Source organism: Choristoneura fumiferana, chromosome 28 (assembly GCF_025370935.1).
Source record: "Choristoneura fumiferana chromosome 28, NRCan_CFum_1, whole genome shotgun sequence".
Classification (NCBI taxonomy): domain Eukaryota; kingdom Metazoa; phylum Arthropoda; class Insecta; order Lepidoptera; family Tortricidae; genus Choristoneura; species Choristoneura fumiferana.
This window is the reverse complement of record NC_133499.1, coordinates 8,863,788-8,876,222: the sequence shown is the minus strand read 5'-3', so window position 1 is coordinate 8,876,222 and position 12,435 is coordinate 8,863,788. Positions and strand designations below refer to the sequence as shown.

Below are 12,435 nucleotides of genomic sequence, written 5' to 3'. Positions count from 1 at the left end.
GATTACATATCTGCGGCACTTGCGTTAGAAACTTTAGGACCGTGGTCATCCGACACCAAAAAATTTGTTCGCGAGGTGTCGGATAAATTAGTTGGCGTCTCTGGCGACCCCAGGGCCGGGTCTTTTTTCGCCCAGAGGCTGAGCTTAGCCGTGCAGCGAGGGAATGCCGCAAGCATGCTAGGCACGATGCCCCGGGTAGGAGAGATACAGGGTTTAGATATTTTTTAATCTATATAATTGTTATCGTTTCTTTTTGTACTATAGTATGTTTGTTGAAATTTCAGGACTGACCATTGAACTTGGCACCTTGACACTTGGCACCCATTTAGATCTACTTCTTTTGTCGTTAAAGTTAACATCATAATACTGATCTTGACTCTCATTTCACATTTATGTTTCGATGGGATTAAGAGATACTGTTGCAAGTGATTTAATCGCGTAACTCTAGTTTTGATCGGCTGCGACCATGTGACTTACTTCACAAGGTTGCTGGTACGCCTTTCTCTCAAGAACGAATGCGTGTGCGCCTGCTTATTGTATGACCTTAATAACGTGGCCCTGTTTCGGTGCTATGGTCAGATTTATAATGTTTTGAATAGGATATTGGTCAACGCTTTAGCCATTTTTCTTTTTTAACCCCCGTCGCAAAAAGAGGGGTGTTATAAGTTGTGACCGCTATGTGTGTCTGTATGTCTGTGTGTGTGTGTGTGGACCGATTTGAATGCGTTTTTTTTAATTGAAAGCAGGATTTCTAGCGATGGTTCTTAGACATGTTTTATCAAAATCGGTTCAGCTGTTTTTTAGATATTGAACTTTGAAGTGACAAAGTCGATGGTTTTCCAGCTTTTTGTTGGTTAGGTTATTATGATAATATACAGGTCTACGGGGTATGGCAAATCCAGAAGTTGTCAAAATTTAACAACTTGAACTTGATATGACATATTTGTATTTATTACCGTTTGTTCTTGCCCTGTATAGATTTGACATTAATGCCCACACATTCGAGGCCTTTATTGACAAACTTAGGCCAAGTTCTCATAAGATTGGTTTTGGAATCTTTTTGCATTTTTTATTTCAATTCCAAATTTTTACTTTTACGGTCATCCCGTAAAACCTAAATTGAAAATACAAACTGAAATATAGATGCACAGAAAAAACAGAAAAATAAGATCAGCACTGGGAATCGAACCCAGGTCCTCGGTATTCCGTACGGTATGGAGTACCGAAAGTTTCTCAATGAGGGCTACGGTATAGATGTCGCTAGCGTCACTGCTTAAGTGGCTGAATAAGAAACAAACAAGCTGAGATATGAGGTGCATTCGTGTCTGTACCGTTGCCCAACAGTGTTGTAGCGGTATAGCACACGGTACGGAATACCGAGGACCTGGGTTCGATTCCCAGTGCTAGTCTTATTTTTCTGGTTTTTCTGTGCATCTATATTTCAGTTTGTATTTTCAATTTAAGTTCTCATAAAGCTCACGCATGCCAATCTATTTTCAGTCACAGGGCGTCATATTGATTCTTTCAGGATTCCGCCCACGCCGTTATAACATGGCCGTCCCATTCACTGGAACGCGTTTAATGAAATACCATATTCCATTCCGGCCCTCGTTTTAGAGATCCGTATGTTTGCGGAAACTCCGGAGACGTCCGGAAAAATAGCACCTGCTACGACCGCGAAACAACGGTCCAGTTGAAAGAGTTGATCGAACGATCACGGAAAATTCTCTATTACAATATGTACGTGTGTGTTGCTGGGAAACGGGCAAAACAGAGATTTAGGGGCTGTTTCACCATCCATTGATTAGTGTTAACTGGCGGTAAGGTGTGATGCCGTCTCTATTTGTATTTGTTCGAATAGACGGAGACGGCATCACATTTAACCGTCGGTTAACGCTTATCAATGGATGGTGAAACAGCCCCTAAATAAATTAATGAATACCATAATGGGACAATAGACTTCAATTGACCTTGTCCCAAACTATTCAAAGCTTGTACTGTGGCAACGGATAAACATTAAACATTAAATACATATTAAACGTCCAAGAGCTGAGACCAAACATTCGTATTATTCATAAATATTTGCCCCGGCCGGGAATCGAACTCGGGACCTCAAATATTTTATACTAGTAAATCAGCCTTCATAAATTCTTATTTAGAAAAGGTGACGTAAAGTTGGTATAATCTCTATATCTCCTGATAGTGAACATATCAAAACAGTCATATGATACCAGTTATCTCGATAAACTATATACATAATGTTTAATAAATTGGGATGCACGAAACATGAAATTATTTTTTTTGGAAAGAATAGGATATTTTAAGATATCATTTTCATTGAATTTGGATGAGTATTTTTTTTTTTTTTTTACGAAATTCGCTGGATGACGTCACAGTGAGACAGCCACGTTCCATTGCCTAGAAAAATTCAGGTCGTACATAACATAATCTGTGGCATTACAATTTGACAATAATTCAAGCACGGCTTAGGGTCTTACTTAAATTAACCATGCATGACAAAAAACTTTTTTATTTCTCTTTCTTTTAGCTTCGATTATTCCTATGTTTATTTAATGGTGTGATAGTGAATATTTTTTTTTTATTATGATCTGATATTTAAATACTTTTGTATTTACTTGTATCGTAGTAATTTAATTTGTAAAAATACATTGGAAATACTCGTATACATTTCGGACTTTACGATAAATGACAACTGTTTAAGGCCGGGTGCGCATCATGTGATTAAAGTTCTATCTTTGTCACTCTTTGCTATTATAAGCAAGACAGGAACATTTCAAATTGACAATTTGCTTACGAGTGTAGACCTGCTTTATAACTGCCTTTGTGACGAGACACTGCAGGGGTCAAATGAGGGGCATTACTTAAATTTTGTTTATTTAATTCAGTTTGTCACATTTTTGGAATCTGATTTCTGAAAACGCTTCAGAAAGCTTATTTCTCCAAATGGTTTTCGATTTATTATATGTTGTCAAAAATTGTGTTGTGACTTTGACTTTGACAGTACAGAGACATTACCAAAATAGAAAAATTCAGGTAGACAATAGGCGGTCTTATCGCTAAAAAGCGATCTCTTCCAGACAACCAATTTCTGAGAAATTAATAAATATGAACATAATATGAAATTATTTATGTATTTTATTAGGTATTTAAACTTAGACTCTTAAGTCTTAGAGCATTAGCTTTCCCTATTTCTGACTTTAAAACTTAATCCAGTCAAAAATTGTCTGGCAGAGATCCCTTAAAGGTAGGCGTCCACTTATCCGCATCGTACGCTTCGGACGTATCGGATTTGTTGCTTTGTATAGAAATGTGCGATGCTTACGATGCGGACAGGTGGACGCACTTATATGAGTTTCTATACAAAGAATACTACGATCCGTTGCGTGCGATGCGTACGATGCGTACCATACCGACAAGTGGACGTTTACCTTAAAGGTATAAGTTTCAAAATTAAGTACCACAGACTCTTATTCCTGCGCAATAAGGCCGGAGTAACATATTTTTGAGTGGTTCGAATTGATACTTATTTTTGCACTTGTCTATATGTGTATATCGACATTTTTCAATCGTGTTTCTTACATACATGCATTTTAGCCGTTCCGCTTGGGGAACCTTAAAAAAGTGTTGTGTGTTTTGTTAAACTATCGTAACATCGAAGATCGTAACCTTTAGTTCAATTATTAGTCATGTTAAGTCATACAATACAATCCTATTGTACGATAGACCGTAACAGTATCAATGTTTACAATATTTAACACAAACACATGGTATTTACACAATATTATAATGTTATACAATCTAAATACCATTGTGGTTTTTTAATAACACCCACGGCGGCCATTTTGTTGGTTTTCCCGCGCTCTGTCGCCATTGGCCGGGCGAGTGTCAAACGTTACCAACGACAATCTAGAGCACAGGTTTGTTTTTTTTTAACTATTTTTTTAAATGCGTTCATACTTGGATTTTTGTTAGATTTTGTATTTTATCTGTTTGTTTATATTTGATAATTTGAAAACAAGTAGTTAGAATAAATAGACGAAATGTTAGAGTCGTCCGGAATACTTGAAGCGTAATAAATACCTTGCCAGTAAACTGAAATTCGAATTTTCAAGTTTTTTTTTTAAATAAGTTCCCTTGAATAGAAACCCTAGCTTCATTCGTAACTAATAAACAATGTTTTGTTTATTTAATTTTTTCGATATTACTTAAATAACATCCCGAATTACATACGGGATATTTATGTCACAAGGTACTAAAGTGGTGTATTTACGGCGAGGGCGGTATATTGAATCCAGAATGTAGCAAAGGATTCTACAATAGAATCCTGAGCGTAGCGATGAAGGATTCTCAAGTGTTAACGCCCAAGATGAAAATAATTTTGCTCCCGAGTGACTCATACAACTTTTCACACCGAGTATTATGAAAATTGAAATGAAACAATTCTTAATATAATTAGGTAAAGAGCAAGCAGCATAGGAAATGGCGTGGTTTTACAATTATCAACATTAATTCATTGACATAATCGGTAACTGTTATTGAAGAACATCTATTTTTAACTCGGCTAAAAGTGACACAAACCAATTTCTCCGAACTTGGCCTTTCTCTGCCCCGTCTAAATCTAGATTTGCTTTGCATACGTCCTTCTTAACAACAGTGTTAAATGACTCAATGTTAAAAACTACAATGGAAATGCAGCCGTAAAACAAGCTGTTATGGTTTTAATTTGTATTAGATCTGCTGAGAGTTAGGTCGTTTATTATTATGCAAAACATTGCGAGCAGGTTTGCACTCAGTACGAAAAAGTACCGTGTGTAGATGTTGCAGTAAAAATTTAACTTTATCTCGATGATTTAAAGTCTCGTTTCGATTCAGCAGTTTTGTATTACAATGGAAATGGTATGGCTACGGTTTTGACTGATGCGAAATGAACTTTGCAGTGCTTTAGTTAAAGTTTAATTTTGAATGTCAAGGTTTTTCCTATTAAATTAGTACGTTATGAATTTTTGCTTAGTAATAAGTGAATCTCGTAGTATACTGAACGTGTGGTGTGTTGTTGTTTGAAATTGTGTCTTATTTCGTCGTGGTATAGTCGGTTTAAGCGTTACGCGTGTTTTTAGTTGTTTTTGTAGGACAGTGATTATCTGATTATGTTGTATTTGACCATGTGAGTAATTTTTAGAGATCCGTAACTTAGGTGCTTCCAGAACTCTATTACTTATGGTTTCGCTTTCTATCCTGTGCGCGTGTATATAGGTCAATAATGTATGTTTTTCTGTCCTGTAACACAAGAGACATCAGTGATATACTTTGTTAGAAAAATGTTTGCAATGTATACTATAGCATGCTTAGGAGATGAGCCACGAAGGAATTGCCTTAAAACTGTCTTAACCCCTAACTTTTAGTGGATTTGTACCCCATAAAATCATACTTTTAATAAGTCAAAGTCAAAGTCAAAATATCTTTATTCAATTTAGGCTACAACAAGCACTTATGAATGTCAAAAAAAATCTACCACCGGTTCGGAAAAACCTCTGCTGAGAAGAATCCGGCAAGAAACTCAACGAGGTATGTATATTTTTTTAAACAGATAAGTATTTTAGCAGACGTTACCATGGCAAGTTGGCAACAGGTTTACACAAAAAAGTTGATTTCATCTAAATCGGTACAATGATTTTGACTTGATGAAGTAACAGTCACACAAACAAACAGACTTACAAACTTTCGCATTTATAATATTTACAAATTAAACGTCCAAGAGCCGAGAGCAAACATTCGTTATTCATACAAATATTGGCCCGACCGGGTATCGAACCCGGGAACCCAAGCTTCATAGTCAGGCTCTCAATCAACTTGGCTGTCCGGTCGACAACTACCCCCTCTCTCCGCTCCAGTAGACGTAAAACACGCTTGCCGCTCCGCTTATCGCTCCGCTACCCGCTTGATTCAAGAGCGCGGCCTTGGTAAAGCCGTGTAATAGATAAGCGAGATACAATAGGATTTTCCTCCATAAAGAATGACTGAATGATTTGGTTCGTAGAGATAGTTTATGTCCCAGAGAGTGGCATAGGCTACTTTTATCCCAGAAAAGATTTTTGTTGCATAATCGGGGCAGATATATGTTTACAAATAAATCACTTTGACTTTGACTTTGACTTTGAAAATTCACAGTTCCCTAGGGAACAGTGCACGATAACCGAATTCCACGCGGGCAAAGCCCCATAACACAAGCTATATATATAAGCTACTTGGGACTAGATCAATTGGTTGTGGAACCCGATACGAAGCTTGTGATAATGGGTTACTATCCCCTAAATCCTATATACTATGACGGAGAGAATCGAGTTTTTTGGCTTATGAGCAAAAATTTGATCAAAAACATTTGAACACGCTTCTACGCCGTTAACAATAAGAGTTGTGTTTAGTTAGATTTTTTTTTGATCAAAATGTTGCTCACATGTTTATGAACTCGACTTTAAAATTTGCTTTTAAATATTTTCAAACGGCAACGCAAACTAACTGATTGATAGAGCTCTTAAAATGTGACATATAATGGTGTATTGGTTCGCTGTAATGCCGTGTAAACAAATTGAATAATAAATAAAAATTAAAAAAATATTTTTCACCAGCTAGCAAACAGTGTCAAAACATGAAGGCTACCTTGATTGCAACCCCCCAAATAAAACCCTCGACCTTAATGTGCTTGTCATGAAACCCGTGGTCGGTCGCATGAGTCATTGCTCGTACAAATTTTGTTGTCATGAAGCCCAAGGTCGGTAAATGAGTAAATGTCCGTACTGATGGCGCTGAGCGCGCGCTGCTGCGCATGGCGTAGCAGCAGGACCACATGCACACGCGGCTCAGGCACATGCTGAGGGAGGGGGAGGGCGGCGCTGCCAGAGCGGCAATAAAGGTCTCGTATTTGGAACAATCATATTTTTTCTTTTACAAATATAAATTTTACTCGCAAATGTGATGAAAAACATTGTATGTCACACGGGCGGTACTAGAATTACGAACAACGACTCATTAAAGCCCTCAGTCTTCGACTTCAGGCTTCTAATAGACTCTCGTTCGTAATTCCTTATTTACCGCCCTTAAGACATAATGTACTATTGGTATTGTAGTATGACATCGCGTCTAGTGATTATTATTATTATTATAACATAGTATATCTAACCAAGGGGGTATCCGGTTCCCCTTGTTTACGCATATATTTTTTGTCATAATTCATTTTTGCACAATCTGTTTACGCATTTGTGCCGAAACTGTTTTCGCATAATTATATTACGCAGAATTCTTTTACGCATAACCATAACCACTAACCAATGTAAGCCGAACGGGCTTTACACATAATTATTATTCAGAAAATTACAATATTTCATTTTTTAACTCCCGACGCAAAAAGAGTGAAGTTTGACCGCTATGTGTGTCTGTGTGTGTGTCTGTCTGTCTGTCTGTGACACTCTTAAACGGGTGGACCGAATTGACTGCAGTCTTTTTTAATTGAAATCAGGTTTTCTAGCGATGGTTCTTAGACATGTTTTATCAAAATCGGTTCAGCCGTTTTTGAGATATTGAACTTTGAAGTGACAAAGTCGGGGGTTTTCCAACTTTTTGCTGGTTAGGTTATTTGAGTCTTTCATTTTATTGGTTCTCTGTTCTTGGTTTGAAACAGTTTAAGACAAATAAAAATATTGATTGCTTGATTGATTGAATAAGGCTTCGATACGTAAGGGATACGTAGAGCCCCCCCCCCTTCAACTTCAAAAACACCTAATCTCTATTTAGGCTGTAACCACTCAACCGTGCCCTAACCACCGGATGTTTGATAACAACTACATGCCTAATTAGTTTTATTACCTTTTAAACAGAATTAAATTACCGCAGTGCACTTGAAATTTGGTAGTAAATTAAAGATAAGGGAATAATACTCCTATACATTACATACTAGTTTCCCCGACTTCCCTTGTGGGATTTTGCTAAGACGTTTCCGCTGGTCCTTTATTATCTGCACAGCTAAGGCTTGGGACGCTACCAGCTAGGGCGCAAGCCACACAGAGGGTATTGGCTCTGTGCACGACATCAGCGCCACCTAGTGTCCGCAAGTTTGTCGGCTCTGAGGTTCTGACGTTTTAAAATTTAATTGCGACATTGTGACAAAAATCAAACCTATCACGTATTAATTTAGAATACAAAATTACTGTGATACCGTGATTTGGGCGGTGGGCTGTGAATTCATTTTTGGTCTTTAAATTAAATGAGGTTTATTTTGGTTATGTCATGGTTTGTTTACTTCATGTTTAGTCGTACTTTTATTGTAAAACAAAAAGATAAAGCTACTGTAATGGTTTCTTTAATAATAATAATAAGCATTTTTATTCTGAACTTCTTAGTTGAATATAGATACATGGTTGTGTTTGTTATAGTAAGTCCCGAAGCTCAGTTTGCCTCTTGGCATAGTCCTCCTCTAACATTTTCCATTGGGATCTGTCTCGCGCTACCCTTCTCCAATGATGTCCAGCCGTGAGTTTAAGGTCGTCTTCCCATCTTGTTTGTTGGCGTCCTCTACTTCTCTTGCCATCTCTGGGATACCAGTCAGTAAGAATTTTGCACCATTTTTCCTGTGGATCGCGTATCATGTGACCTGTCCATCTCCATTTTTGTTGGTCAATCCGGGTTATTATGTCGACAACTTTGGTCTTATCCCATATTACGCTACCCCTCACTCTGTCCTGTTTCCTTATTCCTGTCAAACTTCTTTCCATGGCTCTTTGGCAGCGTTGCAACTATTCTCTGTGGTGTTTGGTGAGTGCCCATGTTTCGCATCCATAAGTAATGACTGGAAGTATACATGTGACAACACAATGGTTTCTTTAAATAATAGTAAACATATATAATTGTTCTTGTATCGCTAGTAATAAATTAAATATCGTTTTCAGATCAAAATACGTATTATTTTGACGACCGGTTTTGTGTGTATTACTCAATATAAAATTTCAACCACGAACCGTTTCAATAGGAAAATTGTTGGTATCTGCTGGACAGTGGACATGTCCGGGATGTAGAGGAACTAAGAACAAAACAGGGACAGTGATCAATAATTCAAGAAGACAAACATCTATTACTAAAATAAGGCAGTTAAGTCTACACAAAATGCTTTGTTAATGACAGATTCATATGAGTATGACAGATGACAGAGCCTACATTATTTCTACTTTTGGCCACTATGAGCGCTGCGATAGACTTCATTACCCCCACCTAGTACTTCGCACCCGGCGAATATATGCTATTGAGTTAGTAAATTTTAAGTTATGCAGTCTTTAGTCGCGGACGTGAAAAAAAATCCGTGTAATCGTTCTAACACGGAACTAATGGTTTCCACGTGAAAACATGAAATGGTGTATTTTCCACAAATTTAAACATGAACAGCTTAATTATGCTCTCATGTTATGTTTGTTTTTTTTTTAATTTTAAGGGCACATTCAGTAGGTCAAGTAAGCAGGGATCTATGGAATTATTTGTAATTTTGAATATATGTTCCACGACTACAAGAAAGATAAACACTGGTGTAGTGTAAAGCATTGCTATCTTGCATACTTACCCAAAAGTAACCCTAGCGAGCGCTGCAATCGGAATGTAATGAAAGGGCTTTAATTAATTTTAAAAGCGATTCAGCTTAGGAATCTTTTAAAAATGAGCCTAGTCCCTAATAGGGCCGGCAACGCACTTTTGATACCCCTCGTGTTGAGGGTGTCTATGTGCGGCTGTGATTGCTACCCTTCAGGTGACCCGTACGCTTGTTTCCCCTCTTATTTAAAAAAAACTTTATTAAAACTTCTTTTTTTTTGTCCCCAGGGAAGCGGAGCAAGCCCTAGTGGCGGTTCGAGTCCCGATCAAGGGCATGACGTGTCAGTCCTGCGTGCGCGGCATAGAGGGCTCCGTTAGCGAACTGAGCGGCGTGCGGCACGTTAAGGTAAGCGGAACACCCGCGGTCTACTCGAATTACCGTTGGTCTACTGAGAAGACAGAGTCTAAGTAAGATGTGCCGTCGTCTACTCCATAGTTTCTCAACCTTATTTTGCCCATCGCTTCCTTTGAGCTTTTTCTTTTACTTACTAAGTACCGTATTTTTTATTTTCTTGAGCAAGAGGCGTATTCGCTCAGGTTGAGAACCTATGCTATATTCGAAATACTGGCGATCTACAATCTACAGTCTCCAGAAGACCAGGGATGGGGTCCATTACGTAGTAGTGTTTGTAACAAATAAATAAGAAAATCAGTATATATCGAAAATACAAACTGAAACACAGAGGCTCAGAAAAACCAGAAAAAGAGACCAGCGCTGGGAATCGAACCCAGGTCCTCAGCATTCCGTGCTGCGTGCTATAGCGCTACACCACCACTGGACAGGAGTACAGACACGAATTTCTCCTATGCACCACATATCCCAGCCTGTTTGTTTCTTATGTAGTCACTTATGCAGCGACACTAGACAGACTCTTTTTCCGGTTTTCCTGTGCATTTTCAGTTTGTTTTTTCGATATGGATTTTACGGGATTACCGTAAAAGTAACAAAATTTGGAGTTGAAATAAAAAATATAAAAAGACTCCAAAAAACAATCTTAAAATCAGTGTAGCCTCAGTTTACGGCTTACATGGCGACTGGATGCACTGGCAGACTGGCAACGTCGCCAGTAAAATATACACGCATAAGCACCTCACTCAGTCGCCAATCACCCGCTATTTTGGACTACAATATCTACGTCTATCCAACTAGCATTCCGTCAAAACCTTGGTTTGGCAAATTTAAATTTGGTGAGAGCTACCTGCTGCCTTATCCGTATGAGACTGGGTCATGTTTGTACTCCGCCAGCCTTGCTAAATTTAAACTGATCGAGTCTGATGTTTGTGAGTGTGGCTTGGGCATTGCAGACACTAATCATATATTTCTCTCATGTCCTCTCCATGACAACTCCTTCCTTTATGAACAGCTTACATCCTACAAGGTCCCATTACCTACATCCATCTCTGTCCTTTTAGCCTCTAATGACATAACTATATACATATAACTTATTGAACATATTTATAAATAATAATGATTATAACCGTTGGCCGATTTGATAAGGCCTCTCAAGAGATCGTGGTTAAACCCCGCTCGCATTCTGAGTTCGGAATTCATGTAAATTAATTTGAAATTTACCACGAGCTTTACGGTGAAGGAAAACATCGTGAGGAAACCTCACAAACTGCGAAGCAATTCAATGGTGTGTGTAAGTTCCCAATCCGCACTGGCCTGCGTGAGAACTACTGCCCAATCCCTCTCATTCTGAGAGGAGGCCTGTGCCAGCAGTGGGACGTTATATAGGCTGGATTATTATATTATTATATAATGATATTAAAATTAATTATGTATTCCTTCTCATTTTAATTATTATGTGTACCTATGTAAAATACTTATCTTTATTTCTTTCGTTTAATCCTATTAATCTCTCCTGTTGAATTCGTTTTACCGTATTCCAAATTCCCGTATTTTCTATTGACTTCGTTTCCTTACCTTTACGCGTCTGTGCAGATGCGCAAGCCGCGCGAGCCAGAAAAAAAATATCTACGTCCATTCCTAATGACTTTATCTAACTGACTGAAGAGCAGCCATGGCTACTCTGTTTGGAGACCTTTGAACGCCAGAGGTAGCCAGTCGCTATGGCGTCCCGGTGAGGCAAGCGGAGCAAGCCCTAGCGGTTCGTGTCCCGATCAAGGGCATGACGTGTCAGTCCAGCGTGCGTGGCATAGAGGGCTCCGTTAGCGAACTGAGCGGCGTGCGGCACGTTAAGGTAAGCGGAACACCCGCGGTCTACTCGAATTACCGTTGGTCTACTGAGAAGACCGAGTAATGCGCCGAACATCCGCGGTCTACTCGAATAACCGTTGGTCTACTGAAAAGACCGAGTCTTAGTAATATGCCGTTGGTCTACTCCATAGATTCTTATCCTCATTTTGCCTAACTCTTCCTTTGAGATTTTTTCTTTTACTTACTTACTAAGTACCGTATTTTTAATTTTCTTGAGCGTTTGAAGCCACTATTCTTGACCTCCACACCTCCCGGTCTGTGCAATGTCAGGGTAATTCCTTGTATACACGTTCAAATCGTCCCGCCATCTCCTTGTCGGTCTGCCTCGCCGTCGATGGCAGTTCTCCGGTGCCGGCCGACCAAGTATCACCTGCCCATCCACCGAGACCCTGTTTCGTGCTGTTCCTGTACTACGAAGGGCAAAATTCGATTTTCGTATCTTGCCGTCCCGCTGTCGATAAAATTATTTAATACGAGAGTGATAGGGACGGTACGATACGGACTTCAATTTGCGAATTTCGTAGTAGCCCTCCTGTTAATTCAGAAAACAGGTTCCATAATGTTGT

At 38.8% G+C, this 12,435-nt stretch overlaps 1 long non-coding RNA gene across 2 annotated transcripts in view; it reads left to right on the top strand.

Moving 5' to 3' along the window:
• LOC141443876 (uncharacterized) overlaps positions 1 to 9,990 on the top strand; it is a 38,069-nt gene extending 28,079 nt beyond the window's left edge. For both annotated transcript variants that reach the window (XR_012453088.1, XR_012453087.1), the window contains one exon: positions 9,877 to 9,990. This is a non-coding gene — a long non-coding RNA (uncharacterized lncRNA). The remainder of the gene's footprint in view (positions 1 to 9,876) is intronic.
• The last annotated feature ends 2,445 nt before the right edge of the window (positions 9,991 to 12,435 follow it).